Source organism: Dipodomys ordii, unplaced genomic scaffold (genome assembly GCF_000151885.1).
Source record: "Dipodomys ordii isolate 6190 unplaced genomic scaffold, Dord_2.0 Scaffold93, whole genome shotgun sequence".
In the NCBI taxonomy this organism is placed as follows: domain Eukaryota; kingdom Metazoa; phylum Chordata; class Mammalia; order Rodentia; family Heteromyidae; genus Dipodomys; species Dipodomys ordii.
The window spans coordinates 9,403,047-9,425,745 of record NW_012267309.1 but is presented as its reverse complement, the minus strand read 5'-3'; positions in this window follow the sequence as shown (position 1 = coordinate 9,425,745).

Genomic DNA, 22,699 nt, shown 5'->3' with positions numbered 1-22,699 from the left:
TGTGGAAACAAGCAGAGCTGGTTCAAGCTGAAGAGGTCAAGATTCACTAGTGGCTTTCTGGAAGAGATACCGACAAGCTTAGTCATCAGTATGAGTCAGCAAGGTCAAGGTTTGTGAGGGTGTAAGCAGAAGCAATCCCACGGAACTACCTGAATCTGGGATTTCTAGATCAAAGTGAAAGATGCAGGTGATTAACCATCGATCATATAATAACTAGGGTTTTGTGCTCTGCAATGGGTTTGTATTTGTCGCAGAGATAATGTGGAAATTTTTCAGTATTAGAATCTAAATACATTTTATTTAGAATGACTATACTTTGACTGGATGAAACTTGTATAGAAGAAAGGAAATGCAAGATTTCTCAAATATATGTGTGTGTGTGTATATATATATATATATATATATATATCTTAGAATATCCATATATCCTAGAATTTGTCTTCCAGGACTATGTTACATTAGGAAAGAGGTTAAAGTGAAGAGAAAAGAGAAAGAAGAGAGAGCAAGGGAAACACAGAGGGAAAAGAAAATCTCTTTTCTTTTGCTCCCTGAGTGGTATACTGCAGAGTAAACCAGGTGTCTTTCAGGGATGGGTTATGATTCCAGATCATTTCTGCATCAGAATATTCCTGTTCCTGGAAGCTACTGTGAACACATGCTACAGGACTAAACGAGATGAACTTTCTGTGCACAACTGCAAGTAGCACAACTGCAAGTAGCATTGTTTATGCTCCATGAAATTTAGCATCACAGAACACAAAGCTCTCCAATAACACATTGATCTCTATGCCAACATCTTGTCATGTTCAATTGATAGCACAGCTGAAATGATCAAATGAGTATTTCAAATGATCAAATCAGGAAATTTATATTAAGATCTCTTTCAGATATGCCTGTATTGATTCTTTAGAGCAGTATTTTAGGAAAAAAGTACCTGCACTAGGTAAGTACTTGTGAAACACCTTTCAGTCAATCCTTTACAGGTTTGTGAATCCTCAGATTTCTCCAGAACTATTCTCACCTTGCTTGGCACAACAGGGAATTGAACCTTGTTTGGTCTTCAAGTTAGAATGTAGAGGTATGGCATTCATTAAAATAACTCTGGCATAGTTTGCCAAAATGAGAAAACAGACTTTATGTTAAATTTTAGCTTTTACAGTAAAAATACCACTCAGTACAGTTACATTCTGTTATTTTCTGAATCTAAAACAATAATGGTTCAAATAATGGTGCCAAAATAAACTGATTAATGAGAAAAAAAATAGTGGTAATGGAATTCTTTTACTTGAATTGTTGAGATTGTTTTCTTAGGATGGATTTCCTGGATAACTTTGGAACATTCCATTCAACTTTGCTTTTCCACTGTCTACTTCATAGAGTAGGATGAATGTCATAGCTTTTTTTCATATCCCTAAACAAAAATGAGCAAGACTTTCTAGCTCAGAGAGATACCAGAAGGCAATTAGAACTGACTTGAGATCTGGCTCCTTTGAACAGGATTCTAATTCACATTCTTTTCAGTTGCATGTTAGAATGTTCTTTTTGGCTTTTTTTTTTTTTTTGCATATTTTCCAAGGAAAGAGCTGAGACTATTCTGACCCTTGAAAGGATGTCTGCTTTGCTAACAATTCCTATTCCAGAGGGAAAGGGTGGGCTGACACTGTGTAACCTTCACATGGTCTCATTGAAGCAGGGCTCTCATTTCCACATTGAACTCCATAAGCCCCTTCTGATTGCAACTGGCCGTTCCAGAAGATGCTTTGTAAAACTCCAAATGGTAGGAGGAGGGGGGTGGGGAATCAGAGAAATGGGGCCAATCAATTCCTCATAAGCAATGCTGTGAGGAATCCGATATATTATTTTTGTGTCAGAGTATATAGCCAGACTAGTCTCCAGGGAGATGACAAATCCGTAACATTTGCCTGGAACTTGCTAGCTGGCATTTTGCCATTTGAGACACATCTCTATTCCTGATTTTTGTTGTTGTTGTTGTTGTTGCTGTTGCTTATTTTGCAGGTGGGTGGTCTAGCAAACTTTTCTGCCCAGGCTAGTCTTGAATAATAATCTTCCAGATCGAAGCCTCTTGAGTAACTGGTGATCAGATTGCTGTTTTTTTTTTAATAAAAGTTTGGAAGGATCACCAAGTATACATGATTTTCCAGCTTCACTGGAAGTATTAAGGAAAACCTTTCTCTGAGGCTTGTATTTGGCCTGTCAATCTTAAATATAAAACTGTAGTAAAGCAGGATTCACTATCAAAAGATCTGTTATTCACAGTTTAGTTCCATTCTTTACATTTATGTCATGTATAGGAATATACATTTGCTTCTATAATTCTTTCCAACATGGACCTGGAATATAATAAATGTTCAACAATTTAAAATGAGTATTGGAAGCAATCACAACTATAACCAAAACTAAATCACTTACCTTTCTGAATTATATAAATCATTATTTTGTTAGTACATATCTACATGAGCTTACATGTCAGTTTCAGGACTAATAAAGATATTTCTTTGCTTAATGGCTTACAAAGAGATTGCCTCATTTCTTATTATTTTTTTTTTTTTTTGCCAGTCATGGGGCCTGAACTCTGGGTCTGGGCACTGTCCCTCAGCTCTTCAGCTCAAGGCTAGCGCTCTACCACTTGAGCCACAGCGCCACTTCCGGCTTTTTTCTTTTTGCGTATGTGGTGCTGAGGAATCGAACCCACGGCCTCATGCTTGCAAGGCATGCACTCTACTGCTGAGCTACCTTCCCAGTCCCCTCATTTCTTGAAATGAGAAAACTTCCAGTAAATATAGGAGAATAATATTAAAGCAAACTAGAGCTGCTATTAAAAAAGAAAAAAAAAACAAAGAAAACTCATGTTTTCTTTTTTTTTAACATCCTCAGTTTTTAGTAGGAGAGTTATTTTAATGTTTTGTGCTTGGTTGTATTGTTAGATAAGCACACATGGTTGGCTTGGAGGACATTTATTCTTTATTGGCTTGCAGAATGGGTGGGGTATAAAATATTAATAGGGAAGGAAATAAGTGGGTAGTAATTTTAAGATAAAGAATAAAAGATGCAAAGTTCATTTTCTCATATTTGTAGTTGTGTGGTTATTTTTGTAAGAAAAAAAGTACTTTTGAAGTTTTATTAAAGGACATATTGTGTGGTTTTACTATGGTATTTTTACATATAGTAAATAACAAATGGTTGCAAAATCTCTTACATTGTCTTATTTCATATTTGCCTGTGAAATATATCAACAGGCCAGTCCGTCCCACAATGCTCTGGTCTTCAGGACTTGTCTGTTCTTGGCAGAACCTCTCAGTGCCTAGTCACTATTTATAGATTCTGTGTAATTTTTTATCACCTTGTTTCAATAAAACTAAGATGATCAGATCAGATTAGTGAGTGTGGGTAAGAGAAAGGAGAAGCTTCAAAAAAACTCCAGAATAATTCATCTAGATCCAGTCTCCAGCTGGGCTTGACAAGAAGTCATGAACCTTATCAGAAGGAAAGATAGCAGTCACACTTAAGATGGTTTTGTTTGAGTCAAATGATCAGGCTTCTCCTGTTTTATCTTAAACTTGCAAGGGCAGTTCATGTTTCTAATGAGGACAGCCAAATAATGCACTGGTAACACAAGCCAGTTTATCCTCTGGCCTTTGGGCATGTTACACTATACTGAACAGGGCAATCCAAAGCATTGTGTACTTGCAAAGTGGTCTCCACTGTTTATCAATTGAGGCCCATTTTGCAGATGGATGTTGGAAATCTCACCTTTCAAATGTGTCTTCTGACTTGGGTTTGGAGAACATGAGTTTGTGGTAGTGTTCATTGAGTTAACATAAATATGTTTTCCTCATTTCTTTCTCTTGTTCTTGCTTTCTTACATGGAGCCACCAATAAATGATCATTGTCTTTGCCCCTAAACTTCACTTTACTTATCTTCGTTGAGTCACATCAACTCCTTTAGTTTTACACACCACTAAGCTTAGTCATCATTTTTTAAAAATATTTGTATAATCTTTAAGTAAATTGTACAAAGGAGTTGCCATTCACCAAAGCAGTTTATGAATATAGTACATCTTGATTAATGTTAATTCATGTACTGATTCTTCATAATTACTTCACATACATTTCTAAAATGAATGAAAGTTTTCCAATTCTGTCCCAAAAATACTGAAAAAGAACTTTTCAAACTCAAGAGATGAACTCATTTTAACAGTACATGGCCCTGGTTCTTTGATTTAGACTAAAGCTTGTCCATTATCGATGTCCATCGTTGATGAGGACAACAGGCATTTTTATTTTTAGTATTAAGTAAATTAGCAAGGCACATCAATAACAGCATTTCACTGACTGATCAAAACAGAGACCATTTGGAACAGGTCACATTGAAAAGAATATGGATTTTTGCCCCAGAACATGTAATAAATACATTGGAACTATACAGAAAACTGACACAAATAACCAATTCCATTTTACTTTCCCACCCAGGAAATGTCTAGTTCAATAGTCAGTTGCATGTATTTTTAGATATACAAAACCTTAAACTAGCTATTTCACAAAGCCAGTTGCTGAAAGCAGAGTCTCAGTATAAGTGGTTTTAGCTATCATATAACCCTCAGTGTCCCCTGACATAGCTGGCCCTATCTATGCCAAATTTATCCTTTTCCCTTTGCTCTTTACTGTGATCCATCAAAGTATCCAAACTTTCCTATAGCCTCATTTTAGAAACAAGGAAGTACTAGTCTACCATGACTCACATAAAGAGTAGTAGGAACGAAATGTAATTCTTTTAAGTTGTAACACAATATTCAAAACCTAGTGTTCTTTATCAATATCCATACTACCCTCCTGGCTGTGATTGGTGTCCATTCCCAAACTTACATGATTGATCAGCTCTTAGAAGTCAACATTCTTGTTCATATTGTATGGTCTAATGCAGATTTCTCACCCCTTACCCAAGAGGGATCCACCATTATTGTCATTATGGTTCAATGTAGAAACATTATGTTACAATGTTGTTGACAGTAAAGACTTAAATTTAAAAACATCCTTAATTAAGGGCCAGGTTGAACTAGGGTTTTTAAGATAATTTTTTTATCTCCTATACTGTCTGAAGCCAAAGACTGTTCTATCATTGCAAAGAGGGTTACTCTGGAGCTACCAAAGTTGTGCTGTCCATCTGCACACTGTTAATAGTGTTTAAAGAACTAGAAATGCTTCTGTGAGTGTTTTTATTTGTGCCATACTCCAGAGCACATCTTCCATTCATCTTGATCATGTGCTTTTCTTCCTAAATCAGGCAAATGTTCAGATTTTCCTTTCTTTCTCAGAACATGTACCCTTATAACTACTCTCTAAGACAAAAATAGTCACACTTCTCAATAAAGAAACCAATTCTCTATAATATTGTGATAAACACACGTCAAATGAACAAACATTTTAAAAATTGGAATGGTCAATTCCTACTCTTATTTCCTGAGCAATTGGAGTCTCCTTTAGAAATGTGTTGCCTATGCCTGAGTATTTTCAGGTCCTTTCCCTCGAGCCTTGATCCATTTTCAATTAAGTTTGTGAAGATTAAGAGTGAGTGAGATGATCAACCTGTGCTTTGAATCCAATATTTTATTAACATTTGAAACCCACTGTTATAAGAACATGCATCAGGAGCCAGATCTTGTTCAGCTTCCTCCTCTTCTTCTTTCTTCTTCTTCCTCTTTTCTCCTCCTCCTCCTTCTCCTTCTTCATCTTTGTCTTCTTTTTCTTTCTCCTTCTCCTCTTGCTCTTCCTCCTCCTCTTCCTTCTTCTTTCTTCATTTCTTGCCTGTAAAAGACAGTAGCAATTTCCTGAAGATTGAATAAGCTAAAGTATGTAGAGTCCTTAGGGCAGAGCAGGACCAGTCCATGATATGCAACTCGAATAATAAAAATAATTATTATAATAAATTGAAATTGATGTATTTTTGATGCAATGAGGCTGAAAGCAGAGGGTAATTCAATCTGATAAGTCTCACCAAATGAAAGAGTTAACTGAAGAGATCTGTTCTTCAGTTTAGGAGGGAAATGCATGTCACAGGCATCCGGATTTTCCTTTCATCTTAATTAGTGGAACTTTTGCCCTCTCTGGAATAAGAAACCCAACACCACCACAGAGGAAGAGAATTTTCCTCCCTAGATTTCCTGATGTGAAACCCATTCCTCTAATGTTTTCCACTGTCTTAAGGCATGGAGTTACTGAATAACAGTTCTTCTCCCACCCTGCCAAGTCACAGGGAGAAGGAAGGATGATTTTTATCCAGTGAATTGAAAATGATTACTTATATGCTATCAGATTTCATTCCAGATTATATGGAGATGGAACATTCCCCTGTCTGTGTAAAAATGCTACTTTTGTACAAGTTTGGGGTAGCATGGAAGGAACTGGAAAATCATGGAAAAGAGCATAAGTGGAAAGAACTGGGCTAGTCTCCATCTCTTCAACCTGCAGAGCACCACTTTTCCCTTTAGCTTTATGTAAGACATAAAAATACCTAGTGCTGGCACCAAGCTCTGCCTAGCTGCACAAGCATAAGGCTTCTCTGTGCTCAGAAAACTAAGAAGTGCAACCCTTGTTTAGCAGGATCAAAGAACAGCTCTCCTATCAGCCTGAGAAAATGCAGGAAAAAAAATTACTGATAGGTCATTTTCCCAGGAGACTCATTTGAAAATACTTGGCAAACTTACAAAGAACCTGGAGATGGTGCGTGAAGGCAAATATGCTAAGCGGGTGCTATTGAGTATTTTATTATTAACTGTGTCTCTTACCGAGGACAGCCAAAGGACTGTGACTCAAGCTGATTTATCTATGGTTGGTTATTATGAACCAGGTACTGCATTTCAGTTTGAACCAATGACTTAGAATAGCTATTGCAGATTTACAGGCTGGTGAAACCAAATACTTCCTCTAAGGGAAGGACATTTTCTTTCAGGTTGATTAACATGACTACCAGAAGTTTATCACAATATGGTAACAATTTTTATCAAGGCCACTTGCCAACTTACATGCCTGTGAAAAGGTTCTGTGTCATTGAATTATCCTAAAGAAAATTTAAAGGAAAGATCTTTTGAGAAAAAAATATGTTGAATCAACATCCCCAATAAACCAGAAAAATATTGTTTGTTTTGTGACCAGAGATTTTGCTAGTAAGCATTCATGGTGACCTAGCTGATGAGTGGAAACTTTTAAGGAACTGAAAGATTCCCAGATGAGCTATTTTTGGGAGTAGGGTGGGGTTTGAAGTTAGCATCTTGCTCATGTTAAGCACACACTTTACCACTGAGGTATCTAACTAGAGCTTACTGGATATTTTAGAGGTGATTTTAAAATACCCATATACTTAGGGACAATATGTACTAATTTGTAAAGTATACTATTTGTGAATATTTAAATAACATTAATTGTATTTTAGGTTTAATAGGAGCCACATGTGGTGGTTCATATTTGTGATCCTAGCTACTTAGGAGGCAGACATCAAGGCCAGCCCAGGCAAAAAAGTTCCTAAGATCCCCAACAATAAAAAAGCTTGGTGTGTTGATGTATACTTATCATCCCAGCAATGCTGGGCAGAAGTGTAAATAGGAGAATCAATATCCAGATGGGCCTTGGAAAAAGTGAGACCCTATTTGAAAAACAACCTAAAGCACAAAAGGGTTGGTGCTATAGCTCAAGTGATGAGTGCCAGTTTGATAAGCACAGGCCCTTAGTTCAATCCCTGGTGTCACCAAACACAAAAACAACAAAATTATATAGAAGCTATAAGGACTGCTTCCTCAATAATTAGAACTCTCAAACAAGTCTCTATCTGAGACTCCTACTTGTTTTCTCTGCTGTATAAAATCACAGTTTGCCTTGTCTACATGTACATGTTGCTATTGTACATAATTAACACTTTTGACTTACCTGTGAGCTGGTACGCAGCAGGTGTGCAAAAAGTCCCTCTTAGGCTATTCATGCTAGGGTTCTGACTGTATGCATAAAGGGTTGAGTTTCCCTTTACAACAGTATAGGCACCGTCATGTGTTCCTTGCTCTGCTAGTCTTCACATGGCTGTGTGTCCATTGTCCCGTTTGTTTGAATGAGGCTTTGGTTTCTAAAATTTTCAGCACAAATATCTTTTTTAGGGGGAAAGGGGAGTCCGATCATGGGGCCTGAACTCTGGGCCTGGGAGCTGTCCCTTAGCAATTCAGCTCAAGGCTAGTGCTCTTCCACTTGAGCCACAGCACCACTTCTGGCTTTTTTTTCTTTTTGCTTATGTGATGCTGAGGAATCAAACCCAGGGCCTCATGCATGCAAGGCAAGTGCTCTACCACTGAGCCACCTTCCCAGCCCCACAAATATCTTTTGACAAGGCACAAACCCACTCTGACTCACTCTAAGATTGTGTGAAATAAAATGTGATTATGTGAAAGACTCAATAAGGAATCCAGTCAAACCCATACTGGCTAGGTCACTCTGGACCATCAGCTTCTCTGCTTCTTCAAGTCCCACATATTCATTTGTAGTCTGGGTAACAATGCTTCCCTTGTCAGCTGTTGTTAATGTGTCAAGAATGAATGCAAAATAGCCAATATTTATTTAATCCTTACTCTGTACCTACCATTGTGTTTAGACTTATCTACATATTGCCTCATTTAATCAATGAGATAATCACTTTTGAATGGGAATGGGAGGAGGTTCAGTGTCTGACACAGAATAATGAGTAAATAAAATAAATTTTAAGCTGTAGAGAGGAAATGAGTACATGGCACATTAAAATGGGTTACAATAGTTTAAAAGTTGCTGAGACATAGTTCCTGCTTCAGAAGTTCTTGGTCTATTTACTAGGACAACTCCAAACTTTCCAGAAGGAAATGGGTGAAAGATACTGTGGGGTTTTTATATAGATTACAATACTGGTATTGTGTACCAGAAGTTGGAATTTATTTCATGTGAAAGGCAAAGATTACTAATTAACAAAATAAATATTTTAAATTATACTGTGTTCACTTAGAGACAGCAAGATTAGATGGCTAAAGCAGGAAATTCTCATTTAGATGATTATAAAGTTGGGAAGAACAAACAATAATCTAAGCAAGCTTCCAATTTTCTTTTTCTTTCTATTGCAAAGTCTGAAGTCACTCTGAAAATTGACTCTGAGGGTGTGGCTACTCTTTAGTAGGGACAATGGAATCATAGAAAAGAAAAAGGGGGCAAGACGAATCATTCACTACTGTGAGTTAGTGCAGTTTTAAGTTTCTAGCCAAGTCAAACAATCCAATAAAGTGATTTAAGAATTATACAATAAAAACTCCCTGTCTTGGTCAGTAGTCAGACTCTCTTAGGCTGAAAGAAAACAAAAGCAAAGTGTTTCTACCTGTCTTAACTATTTATAAGCAACGTGGGCTGAAGTTTATTCAAAGGTAGGTAGGTAGATAGATAGATAGATACATATATATGTGTATATATACACACACATATGTTATACATGTATATACTGTGGAATGAGCAAAGTTTAACTAGGTTCAATAAAGGATAATCCATTACTTAGAGTTGCATAACATATATATTACTGATGTAAATTTGTAGGTTGTGGACTTCCCTAACACATGAAATATGAAAAGCTACTGAGAATCAAGTCTCCAAACAGGAGTGATTACATTTGCTCCAAACATTGATTAATGGTACCTTCTTCACTTTCCCAATATCATTCTCACTTTGGCTTATTATTATTTGCTACAATCTGTTTCCTGTTTGGAGGGTTCATTCCATTCTGATACCTTCAGTTCAGGAAGCTCCAAACTGTGGTACCAGCTCAGGATATATTCATTCATTTGTCTAATAAATACTTGTTGAGGAGGTATTCTGGGCCAGGCACTCTCCTAGGTAGTAGAGTAAGTTAGGGAAAGGAAGAAATTTCTCTGATCCAGGATTTTGTGCCCAGTGTAGTTTCTGATAGTTCCACAGCATCTGTCTGCTTGAATGTTTCCATACATTCTTTTAACCCATGAATGGCAACTCCCTATTTATGTATATTTCAAACTAACTGAATAGATTTCCAGTATGTATATTTTTGCAATTCATTATATTTTCTTCAAAGCACAATTTTAACAGTATGGTCATTTGGATGCATAGACTTCACTAGGTTAAGTTCTCACAGAGTATCGTTCAGGGCCTAGGACAAAGAAAATGCTAGCATATAATTCTATGTCCAAAGAGAAACGTGTGAAATAGACTTGTTTCACATCAGAGTTTTGGTACCTTGATTTATCAATATTATGTGGTATAAAGTGACTGAAATTTAGCATCTAGTTTCTTACTCCTCTCTATTCCTCCAGATAGTAGATTCCAGTGTTCTATAGGAGATTGTCATACTTTGGGTACAGGTTTGGGAAACTTTCAAATGCCTGAACATTGTTGTATCCTTGTCCAGCTTGAATATTGACATGTACTCCCCTGACCACACTGGCGTATTTGTTTAGCTTCCTTAATGCCAAAAGGCCTAGAAAAACTGAAACTATTGCTGATAACCTTTACCAACCAACCAACTAGTTAATGACATTGACCAGTACCAAATACCTTGTACTCCCTAGATTCTTCCCATTCCACCTGACACAATGTTTTGCCATAGCCACCAAACAGCTGCACATTTCACGTCCTACTTCTGTAATTTCAGGATAAGTTTCTTTGCATCTTATCTTTTGTCCCTCAGCTCTAGGATTGACTATATATTTTGCAGAGTTCAGTAGAATTGAAAGTGGATCCCTTTGTTAATAAATTAAGGATTTAGATCACCTGACATAACAGTTAAGGCACAAAAACAGACTTCAAACTTCTGTGAGAGGCACTGGGCTGGACACCCAGAAAACTGGCCTGGTTCTTTAATTTTTCCTGTTCCTTGTTTTCAATCGCTTCTCTCTCTCTATCCACATTACCTTTTGGTCTGATAAATACCACTACATCTTTTATCTTCCTTCATGGTTATTTCTATCTCTTGGACTAGGCAAATTAGAATCTTTGACTGAACGGTAGAAATAGAAAGATGCTATGGTCTTCTCTGACTTGGTGCTAACACAAGGATCTATTTCACCAAGTGCTTTTATTTATTTTATATTTTATTATACATTGAATATTATTATTGCAAAATAAAGTGCCATCTCCGAAAGAAAAAAAATCTGAGCTAGTCTTAGAGACAGGGTTTCTCTTCATTGCTCTACAAAGCCCATGTAATATTCCAGGGTCCCAAACACTTAGCTAAACTTACAGGCATGAAAGAAGGAATCACACGGATCCTTTCTTCACTAAACACAAGTGTTTGTATTTATTATCCATTCTTGAAATGACTGTCCAAGTTATAATAACTTGTTTAACCTCATCTACAGTCTTACCTTGCTTCTTAAAATGAATTGCTGTCAGAAACTCTTCCAAGATGGCTGTGGTATATTTCTGGCAATACTTTACAATGAGACATGGTTTCCTCTTGTTTTTGTTCCTTTCTGACCCCGAACTTGTTCTAGTTTTCCCAGCCTCATCCCCACATACTCCAAATTTGCACTGACTCCCCTAACACCTCCTTTTGCATGTTTTGCAACTTTCCCCCATGATGTTAAGGGCACTTGTCCTCAGCTCCATCTCTACCTCCTGTGAGTCTACCATGCCTTTTCTGTCTCTGCAAGTCTCTGCTGTCTTGGCCTCTGCACTCTAGGGTCTTTGAGTGCCATCTCTGTTTTACAAAGGCTGATCTTTGATCCTCCACTCTGCACTACAAGTCTTCTGGGACATTTCAGGGTTCCAAATATTTAGCCAGACTTACAAGCTTGAAATAAGGATACACTGGGTTTTCTTCATCCATCTCCTCCCTTCCTCATCCTCAGTCTGTCACCTATCATCTGATGTATCAGCCCCTCTCTGAGTAGTAATCAAATCCCTTCTCAGGACCAACAAGGGCAGTCTTACCTTCTATCCTCATATCTTCATCAACTAAACTTCAAAATAAGATATAGTCTGGTGACAAATATTGCTATGGTAACCTTTTCAACTATTTACCTCATTGGAAATTTCCTTTCATACAATTATCTATGTTCTATATAACTTCCGAAGTCAAATTTCAAATATTCTATCCTATTGCTTACATACAGAACTTACTTACATATGCAGAACTGTTGTTTAACTTCTGAGTAGAACATATATGTATCACAGCATTCCTCTGTCAAATGGCCACTGAGATATCCCGCTTTGGCTTTATCCCTTCCTTAGTTTCTGATATGGACCCTGTATTTTCTTTATTTTGATTCACATGCTTGTTTTCCATGCCATGTAGTTTGCTTTATACGTGGCCATGATTGTACCCTTGGACATTTCTATTATAGAAACTTGCCTACATTTTTCTTTTTATTTATTTATTGGTTTTTTTATTTTTTATTTTTTTTTTGGGTCCGGTCATGGGGCCTGAACTCTGGGCCTGGGCGCTGTCCCTCAGCTCTTCAGCTCAAGGCTAGCGCTCTATCACTTGAGCCACAGCGCCACTTCCTGCTTTTCTCTTTTTGCTTATGTGATGCTGAGGAATCGAACCCAGGGCCTCAGGCATGCAAGGCAAGCGCTCTACCACTGAGCCACCTTCCCAGCCCCTACATTTTTCTTATAGATTTTTTTTCAGGTTTTGAAAGTACACATGTATACGCTGATAAATTCAAGACACATAGAATAAATAATAAAGAACCATTTACAATGCTGTCCCCACTCAAAATAAGACCCATCAACATTCTAATATTTATCCTTTATTGTATTCTAATATTTATTATCTACTTTTCTACAGATTAATTTTATACAACTAAGATTATCCTGACATAATTTTTCATCCCATTTTTGTCACATAACTATACCATGACCACTTCTCCATATACCTGACTATAAGTTTCCAAGAATTTTAGATGTAAAAGCTTTATTTTGGAGCTATCATCTACTATGCAGAGTGGGAGAGAGGAATAAAAGAGGAAGACAAGGAAGGCAAAAGTTAATAGATGGATAAGATATTCAGCTAGCTGCCAATACATGCCCTGACTACTTGGCCTTGGGGTAGATCCAAAGAGAAACTTCATCAGATCTGTATGTGAACTAGGGGGAAAGAGGAGGATCTTTAAACATTGGTTCCATTTCCTACTGGACAGTTTACTGCAGGGTATGAATCTCCCTATTCTTTCCCATTGTGCTATTCTTGAGACTCTGTGGGCTCTCACTGAGTCTGAGATCTTTGCATTGATAGATGAGTTTCAGGTAGTGGTTCAGAGGGATGTAGCATGGACATGAAACTGTCAAGTTGGCCTTGTATAAAGTTGGTCAGAGCTCATATACATGGTGTCACAGTAGCAGCTATGACAAGAGCCTGCTGAACCTGAAGTATTAGTCATATCTGTACTACTCAGATTTCCTGGAGCAGCTCCATATTTCTTTGTACCTAGTTCCCCAATCTTTTCCCTTTTTGACTATTTACCAGCCACTCAAAACCCTGTCACTGCCCAGAAATCCTTGTATAGGAGAGCCTTAGGCCTAACATGGGCTAATCAAACTCTGCTTTCATTTCACTCACCTTTCTTAGGGCCACCCCTTAGTGGGCTTTAACAAGGCAATGAACCAGTATTCGACATAAACATTTTGTGTCAACCTGCCAGTGAAACAGGAATAAGTTTGTTTCTTCTCTGTTAACTGAAAATTTCCCTACATTACAATAGGTGTAAGTAAGAGTTGGGATAGCAGTGCAATAAGGGTAGTTCACCTAAGTCTAATCACCTGTTATTCATACTTCCTGGACCTCCTCAGACCTAGCCCCCAAATATAACTTGTATCACGAAACACAATTTTTACTATCATGACCTGAGTTAAGATTCAGACTTGTTTGTGATAGGCAGACTCAATTGTTCAATCATTTCATAAAACATGATTACTCACTGAGTGCCTACAGGGCCCAGAAACCCTGGTAAATATTTACCAAACAAAGAAGTTTTGTTTAAGAAGGAAGAACAAGAAATGGAGACAATTGGGACTTTCCACAAGTCTCTCATAGCATCCTTGTTTCCCTGGACACTATTAGCATTACTGAATTCACTTGTCCCTGTCCCTCATATCCACACAGCATACACCACCACAGCCTGGACCCCAATAGGTCCCTCTTAACTATGACTATCATTCAAAATTAGTAGGTTTTGAGTCTTCAGATAAATGGGCTTTACCACAAGTACAATATATGCTGCCTAAGAAATTTCAAGCATACAATCACTTTTCTTTTTGTTCTGGGTATGGTGCTTGAGGCATGGTCCCTTTCTTCAAAGTCCTTGACACTTGGAAAAGCTTCACTAATGTGGCAGACCCTTCAGGGCCTATTTCCAAATCTCTAACAAAGGAGAGCAACTATTTACCCCTTCCTACTCACCAAATGAGAGAAGTAGGAGAGCATCGACTTCATGTGCCACTTTGATGTTCAGTCAAATGTGAACACGTCCAGAAATGTTATAGATGATTGGATATAATAGCAGATGGGAAACACATCTCTGAGGGAAGAGTTTGAACATATATTGCTGTCCCTACCATGTGAAGCCAGGATGATGGCTGTTCTTTGTCGATGAGGAATTTAACTCCTATATCCTGACTTGAATGTTATGTTTTTAGATATAACATATGTTGAAATGTTTTAGGCATTCCAAATGTCTGTCTAGTTGCTTCAGGAATTAAAGCTAGAGGCAGAGTCTTATATGCTATTATATCACCAGGGAATAAAGAAAAGTGAAGTAAAACAAGAAAGAAGAGAGAATCAATATACAATTTTTTACTACACATTAAACGCTGTTAAGCTCAACTATTTAGTATATGAAAACTTTGGCTGAGAAAATTATGTTCTATGTCAAAGAATTGTTGATTGTGAGGAGAAAGAAGGAATTTATCTACAAGCTGCTCTTTGCTAATGGCCCATATTATTCCCACTGAGTATAAAATCTTCTGCATATGTATAAGAATTCAGCCTGGTGGTGAGCCACACTTCAGTCAATGGTGGCAGAGAAGTCTTGGGCAGGAAGATGCTCTCTATGTGATATGCCACAAAGCTGTCAGCTTGAACTTATGTGACTCAGGCAAAGATGGCCACGGCATCAGGGCTGCAATGAGAAAAGGATAATGTTAATAGGTCAAGATGAACCTAACTATCCCATGAAGTATGTGATGTATCATGTTTTGAAGATTCTTTCTCTCTTCTCTTTTTCTTTTTTTTTTTTGGGGGGGTGTCCAGTCGTGGGGTCTGAACTCTGGGCCTGGGCGCTGTCCCTCAGCTCTTCAGCTCAAGGCTAGCACTCTACCACTTGAGCCACAGAGCCGCTTCCGGCTTTTTTCTTTTTGCTTATGTGGTGCTGAGGAATCAAACCCAGGGCTTCAAGCATGCAAGGCAAGAGCTCTACCACTGAGCCACCTTCCCAGCCCCTGAAGATTCTTTAAAATGAATATTTTTCATAAGTGTACTCATTTCATTGATGTGCTCTGATTTACCGAATCATTTCCCAATCATTAGACAGGATATTTTCCCTCAATTAGCAGTACATTTTCAAAAATTTAGTTTATAATTCTTTGTCAACATTCCCCCCCTTGTTTAAAACACAATTTACTCTTCTGATTTTTTAGTAGGTACTTTTGTAAGGGATCATTTCTTACAATCTTAGTCTGTGGTTAAAATATAAAAAATATTGACTAAGGCTGCGATGAGAGGGAAAAACTGGGAGAGATCAAGGGAAGGGGTGACATTGTCCAAAAGGAAATGTACTCATTCCCTGACTTATGTAACTGTAACCCTTCTGTACTTCCTTTATAATAACAATAAAAACAATTAAGAACTAAAAGTATATAATAAATCCTAATTGAAGTTTACATTTGTAAGTGATATCATTGTCAAATTGTGTTAGAAACCAAAAGTACAAAATATGAGACATAACCCCCATTCAAAAAAACTTTCTTATCTAATGCAGAAGCAAATTTCTACACATATCAAGAGTTTCTAAAAACCATTGCCTACCTTCAAAATAAATTACCTATGAGAAAAATTGGACAGTTCATTTGCAACTAGAGTAAAGTTAATGCCCAGAATGAGTCTAGTTTTAGAGAATTCAGGTCAGGTAGGAAGAGAATGCACTTTGTGTGGAAGAATGTTTTTCAGAGTTAGAGAAGATTAGATCCAATGTAGCTTCCCAGAAGTAATAACACCACATAAAAGCAAGATAAAGTACTGTTGTTCAAGCCTCTCATTTCACCAAGAAATAGATCTCAGTGTCAAGGTTGAGCTAAGTTAGCTCTCCACTAAGCTGTTCTAGAGTGAGGTTATTAGGGGAGAAGAAATTAGCTCCCTTATCCTGGATATTTAAATATTCTAACATTGTCCTTGCTGTGAATATTAAAGTTTTATGGGGGTGATATGTCAACATTCATACCCCAAAGGTTAGAATGATAGAATTATAGGATGAAACATGGGTAAATTAGATGAGAATCAGGTATACCATTTGAATCTAAACGACTGCCCATGTATATACCAAATGTGACTCATTTTGTAGTTTTTCACCTCAATCCTGTTTGGCATATACTTGTACATTGATTATGACTGGTACATGCTCATTATGATAAACAAAGCCACACATGTTGGTTCCTGTTTCGTGAATTTTTTAAATAAAGTAATGTGATTTCTAGTCAAAATCCTGACAAAGTTCTCATGGGAATTTCTAGAGATTGTGTATTTAGAAAATCACACTGCTTTTTTTATTGTATTTCCTTTCCTAAAGTGACCAAAGTCATAACATTTCATAAAATGAGACAGAGTTAAAGGGGAACCAACCAAACTGATATTGTTCCGGGTACTTCTCAAAGCAAGAATGTGATTTTCTCAGTATTGTCTGTTTGCTATTTTCCTCCTCCTCTTTCCTTCCTCCTTCCTTCTTCCTCTTGCCCTCTCTTCTTTATTCCTGTTTTAAAAACTATTACAGTACTATATTTTTCCTCTTATTGGCATAATTTCAAGCAGATTATTTCAGATTTATGTTTTGTCCTACTATTGTCAACTGTCCATGTTCCACATTATGTTAAAATAAGTTGTTGAAAAATGTGTTCTTATAATTTTGCTCTTGTAGCAGAGAAAAAAAATAACCTGTTACTCAAATAACATAAAATCCCAAGTCCTATCAAAACGTTTGCTTTGTTGAATGTGTGTCTATTCAAGCAATGTGTACCAAGACTGGCTTTTCAACTAGACAACTTTGCTGTTTGATCTACCTGACCCCTAAGACTCTGAGCTGCAGATGTTATAAAGTCAGAAAAGAGAGATTAAGAGGGTGCTTCTGGTGTTCCCTGTTTGGTAGTATAAATCCTGCTAATATCTCTTTTGTTAATTAAATTCAAGCTTTCTGTAAGTCTTTGTTTTCCTTCACTACCTAAATGATTTCTTGTCTTTTTGGTCCTGTACAGGAAGTACTAGAAGTTCCACATCAAATAAGTTGGGACTGATAGAATTCTGTGTTCTTGCTCCACCTTGATTTGTTAAGAAAGTCCTGCTGAAAACCCTTGTGCTTCTCTCCAAACTAATGGCATCTGTCCAACAGCATGTCCAATGTGTCAAGAACATCTGACTGAAGCCCTTCATTATATATGTGGTTGATATGATTTTGCCTGAAGGGGAAACAGCTCATTAATAAGATTGAATTGCACATTGTTCTTGACTAATATTCACACGGATTCATCCTTGTATCATATATTCCTGGTGTTTGTTCAATGTTTACCTGCTTAGTAAGACACCATGTGAAAAGGGATGCAGCAGACTGAATATTACCTGTTGTATATGTTAAAGTTACCTGATGGAATTGAGCCACAAATCTGATTTGAAAGATCTATTTTCTTTTAAAGGAGTTAATACAAAATATCTGTGTTGTCTCAAGTGTCTTTTCTCAAACTCTAGACTTGAACCACATTGAAGAGAGAGGTAGTAATAAGACTGGAAATATGTATGTCAAGAAAAAAAAAAGGCCTGGCGCTGGTGGCTTACGCCTGTAATCCTAGCTACTCAGGAGGCCAGCCCAGGCAGGAAAGTCTGTAAGACTCTTATCTCCAGTAAACCACTAGAAAACCGGAAGTGGTGCTATGGCTCAAGTGGTAGAGCTCTCACTTTGAGCTGAAGAGTGCAGGGACAGCGCCCAAGCCCAGAGTTCAAGCCCCACGACCAACAAAAAAAAGGATTCTGTTTCTAATATGATACTCTATGATAGATATAGGTAAGATAATTTACTATTTACTTTCTTACTTGTTTATCTACTTACTTACTATTTTCTCATGGCTGGCATCTATCGTTTGATCTCAAACTCTAGCCCAGATTTTTGCTGGCTAATTAAAGATAGAATTTCTCAAACTTTTCTGCATCTTGCTCCTTAGATATCAGCCTGCTATGTAGCTGGGGTACACTGGTACCAAGAGTATTTCTTCTTCTTCTTCTTCTTCTTCTTCTTCTTCTTCTTCTTCTTCTTCTTCTTCTTCTTCTTCTTCTTCTTCTTCTTCTTCTTCTTCTTCTTCTTCTTCTCTTTATCCTCCTCCTCCTCCTTTTTCTTCTTCTTCTTCTTCTTCTTCTCTTCTTCTTCTTCTTCTTCTTCTTCTTCTTTCTTCTTCTTCTTCTTCTTCTTCTTCTTCTTCTTCTTCTTCTTCTTCCTCTTCTTTTCCTCTTCTTCTTTTCTTCCTCCTCCTCCTCCTCGTATTTCTTCCCCCTCCTCCTCTTTCTCCCTCCTCCTCCCCCGCCCTCCTCCTCCCCCTCTTCCATCAGTTGTGAGGCTTGAACTGAGGGTCTAAGCTCTGCCTCTGAGCTCTTTCAATCAAGGCTAGTGCTCTACCACTTTAAGCCACAGTGCCACTTTCGGTTTCCTTGTGGTTAATTGGAGATAAAAGTCTCTGGAATTTTCTGCCCCTGCTGGCTTTGAACCACAATCCTCAGATCTCAGCTTCCTGAGTGACTAGGATTACAGTGAGCCACAAGCACCCCGCTGTACTCAACCTTCTTGAAGAACTATTTGTACCCCTTTGTAAAAGGAGATGATTTTGAATGGTTGCATTTTATTTGACCTCTGATTATATTCAGAGTTGAGGCACCAAGATGAGAATGGAGCGATTAGTTTTCCTCTAATGAAAATTGAAAACAGAGAAATGGTATGCTTGCTTAGAACTTTAATTCAGGAGCAAGAAATGGCCATATTCTCCCTAATGAGCTTAGAAGCAAACTAGTGTTCACCAAAAGGTATTCGGAGAAAGAGATCTTTTCTTCTTTCCTCCCTCCCTCCCTTCCTTCTTCTTTTCTTCCTTCCTCCCAATTGATATAATTTGAATAATTGCCAATTATTTGCAATCAAAGGATCTTGACTAATAGTAATACATAAGTAAATACATATAAATACTTTTCTTACTCCCATTTAAAATTAGAATGGGTTTACAATTTTGCATAGAAAATGGCCAGAGAGGCCAGGGACTGCTGGCTCACACCTGTAATCCTAGCTACTCAGGAGACTGAGATATAAGGATCTGCAGTTCAAAGCCAGCCTGAACAGGAAAGTCCATGAGACTGTTATCTCCAATAAACCACCAGAAAACTGGAAATGGCGCTGTGGCTTAAGGGGTTGAGCACCTTGCCTTGAGCTGAAGTGCTGAGGGACAACGCCCAGACTCAAAGTTCAAACTCCATGACCGACAAAAATAAAATAAAAATAAAAATAAAGAGCTCAGGGACAGTGCCCAGGCCCTGAGTTTCAAGCCCCACCCACAAAAAAAAGAAAGAAAAGAAAAAGAAAATGGCCAGTGGGAAAGCAGCACACTATTTAAAGTGATGGTGTCAGTACAGAATGCTGACAAATCCCCTAGCTTGCACACTAGCTAATGCAGCAGTAAAGGAACCAGAGAACAAAAATCACTTAAAACAAAAACAAAAAAAAAAGAAAACAAAGTTTCTCAACAACATACTTTGTGAGCAGCTTCATGGGTATAACTCAAGATAAATTGGGTCAGAACAAGTATTTACATAGAAAAACTCAGTAATTCAATGTTATTATAATCAGTATTTGTGAAAACAGATGTATCACTATAAACCATAGTCTCCAAAGGGAGAATTTATAATAACCAAAGCTATTCTAATTGCTCTGCACCACCCTTTTTTTGTTTCACTATCCTCTTTTATGATTGTTTTACTGGGAAAATATTAGCCAAAGAAAAAGAGTCTGAAAACAAATGGATCTTCAACATTAATGGAAAGAAAAATACTGTTTATAAGTCATCTCCACTTAAGAATAGGAAATGGTAGGATCCTTAGATATGACCTTCAACTTTTTCCCATTTCTTATAAGTGACAATTTGTATTAGGCAAGAATTATTCCATTTTTAGCGAAAAATGATGATAGACACTTTAGTTTAAAATATCCAACTTTTTAACTTTGCAATATCTTTATTCAATTTCAATTTCAGGAGTAAAGCCATTAGTGCTCTTTTTTAAAAAAAATATACTTCTTATCCTTAAATAGCTGTACAAAGGAGTTTACATTTAACAAAGCAGCTCATGAATATTATGCATCTTGATCAGTTTCACCTCTTTGAATATTCTTACCCTACCCTCTCAATCCCCCCTTCCCTCACATTGAGTTTTTTTATTGCATATTTCCCCTTTTTTCTTTTCAATTTTCTATTCTCCTCCCTTTGACCCGACTCTATCCCTTTCAAGTATCCATTTCCTGGTGTTTATTTTGTTGAACTTTGATTTAGCTATTCTTAGGAATGACACTGAGTTCTTCCCTGAATCAGTTAATGTACTTGTGTACCCCACCCAAAATACATATTTATATACTCATAAACATAAAATAGCAAAGTGACATAAAAATGTCAAATATCGTACATAAGTAACAGTTGATTTTCGTCTTTATTGTTATTTGTTGAACAAGTATTTCTATTCTTAAAGTTGGATATGGAGCTTCAGAAAAGTCAGGGAACTTGTTCACATTCCAGCCAAGAGTTTGGAGGAAGAAGAAGCACCACCAGTCAGGCCTTACCTGGAAAGCAGGTCTAGATAAATTATCTCTTGAAAGGTAATCAAATAGACTATGGTAGAAAATGCTATTTGTATCCAAATTTCAGCTGTGGTAATAATGTCCTCATAAGGCAGATGGAACACAGGGGCAGAGAATCTGAATTAGTGGTTGATTGTGTTTGAAATTTCTCTGAAACAGGAACTAACAAAAATATTGTAGTAAATGGAAATCAAAGCAGTACTTCAGTCCCACAGAGCAGGACAAGTAAGAGAGGGCAGACTGAAAACTCATGGAGCAGGAGAGTGGACAGCTTTAATTCTTCTTTTGAAGGGGGAGTTCGCTAAGATTCTTCCAACTCTTATTCTATGTCCTGGTAAGCGGAAATCAGCATGCTTTTCAGAGACACACAGGAAAAGTGTAAGGACAGGAATTACCCACATTATTGACTGTATGTTATTGCACTCCTACAGTTGTAACCAATTTGCTTAGTGCTCATGAGCTCCCTGTGCCTGTAATTCCCACTTAATTTCCCTTTATTCTACCCTATATATTTCATCAACAAGCCAGATTTATTTCTCCCCCTGTATCTTTTCTATTGGTAAGATTTTATACCTTTGGAAATTCTCCCCATCCTGACTTTATTTTGGTTATTGTATGTATTCTTTAAGTCTGAGTTCAAGATGCAATTCATCTAAGTTACTCTCATTCAGATCAAGAAATAAGACACTGTCAGCATTTAAGAAGAGTGCACCCCTTCATCACACATGTTCTTTCTCAGAGGTAATCACTGTCATGATCTGTATTCATTTATTTATCTAGACTTTTACTGATGATGCCTATCTTTGTGCATACCAATATTTGTCCATCAAATTTACATCCTAAAAATCCCACTATTTGTATTTTGTGATTTCTTTTGCTTAGTGTAATATTGGGTTTCATCTATTTTTTATTACTATGATTTATTTAAATTTCATACAGAACTTTTGTGTCTCCATATTCCATAATTTATTTATTCTTCCATTCATGGACAATTGTATGCTTTGTCCAGTCTGGCCCTAAATTGAACATTCTTATGTTGGTATCCTGGCATACATGTAAGTGAGTTTATTAGCCACTTAAATTTAACTTTTTATCAAACTTTAGGAGTGAACATTTATTCCACTTTAAAATACTGTCATAAAATAAATTCTATGGTAGTTTTGCACTCTAGATATTACAAATATTGAAATCTGTAATATTAAAAATATTTAAATGTATTTTGTATTTCTTTTCACTGCAAATAGCACTCTAATAAATATATTTAGGTGGGCAGTTTCCTTATATTATGTTATTTCTACAGGAATTCACTTACTGAAATCCCCGGATCAAACATAAATATTGAAAGACTTTTACTTTAAAAGAGGCAAATAACTGGTAAGGTGTTGTACACATTTGTAGTGACCATTGTTTTTTTGAAAAGAAAATGTTTTTGGAAGTATGTCTCAACATATTGGTCCACATTAGGATTAAATGGTTTTACCATTGCACTCACTTAAACATATCAAACGTGTTTGTTTCAGTAGTAACCTCTAAGAAGAATTATTCTTAAGGTACATACATGTACCTTCCATATACATATAGGT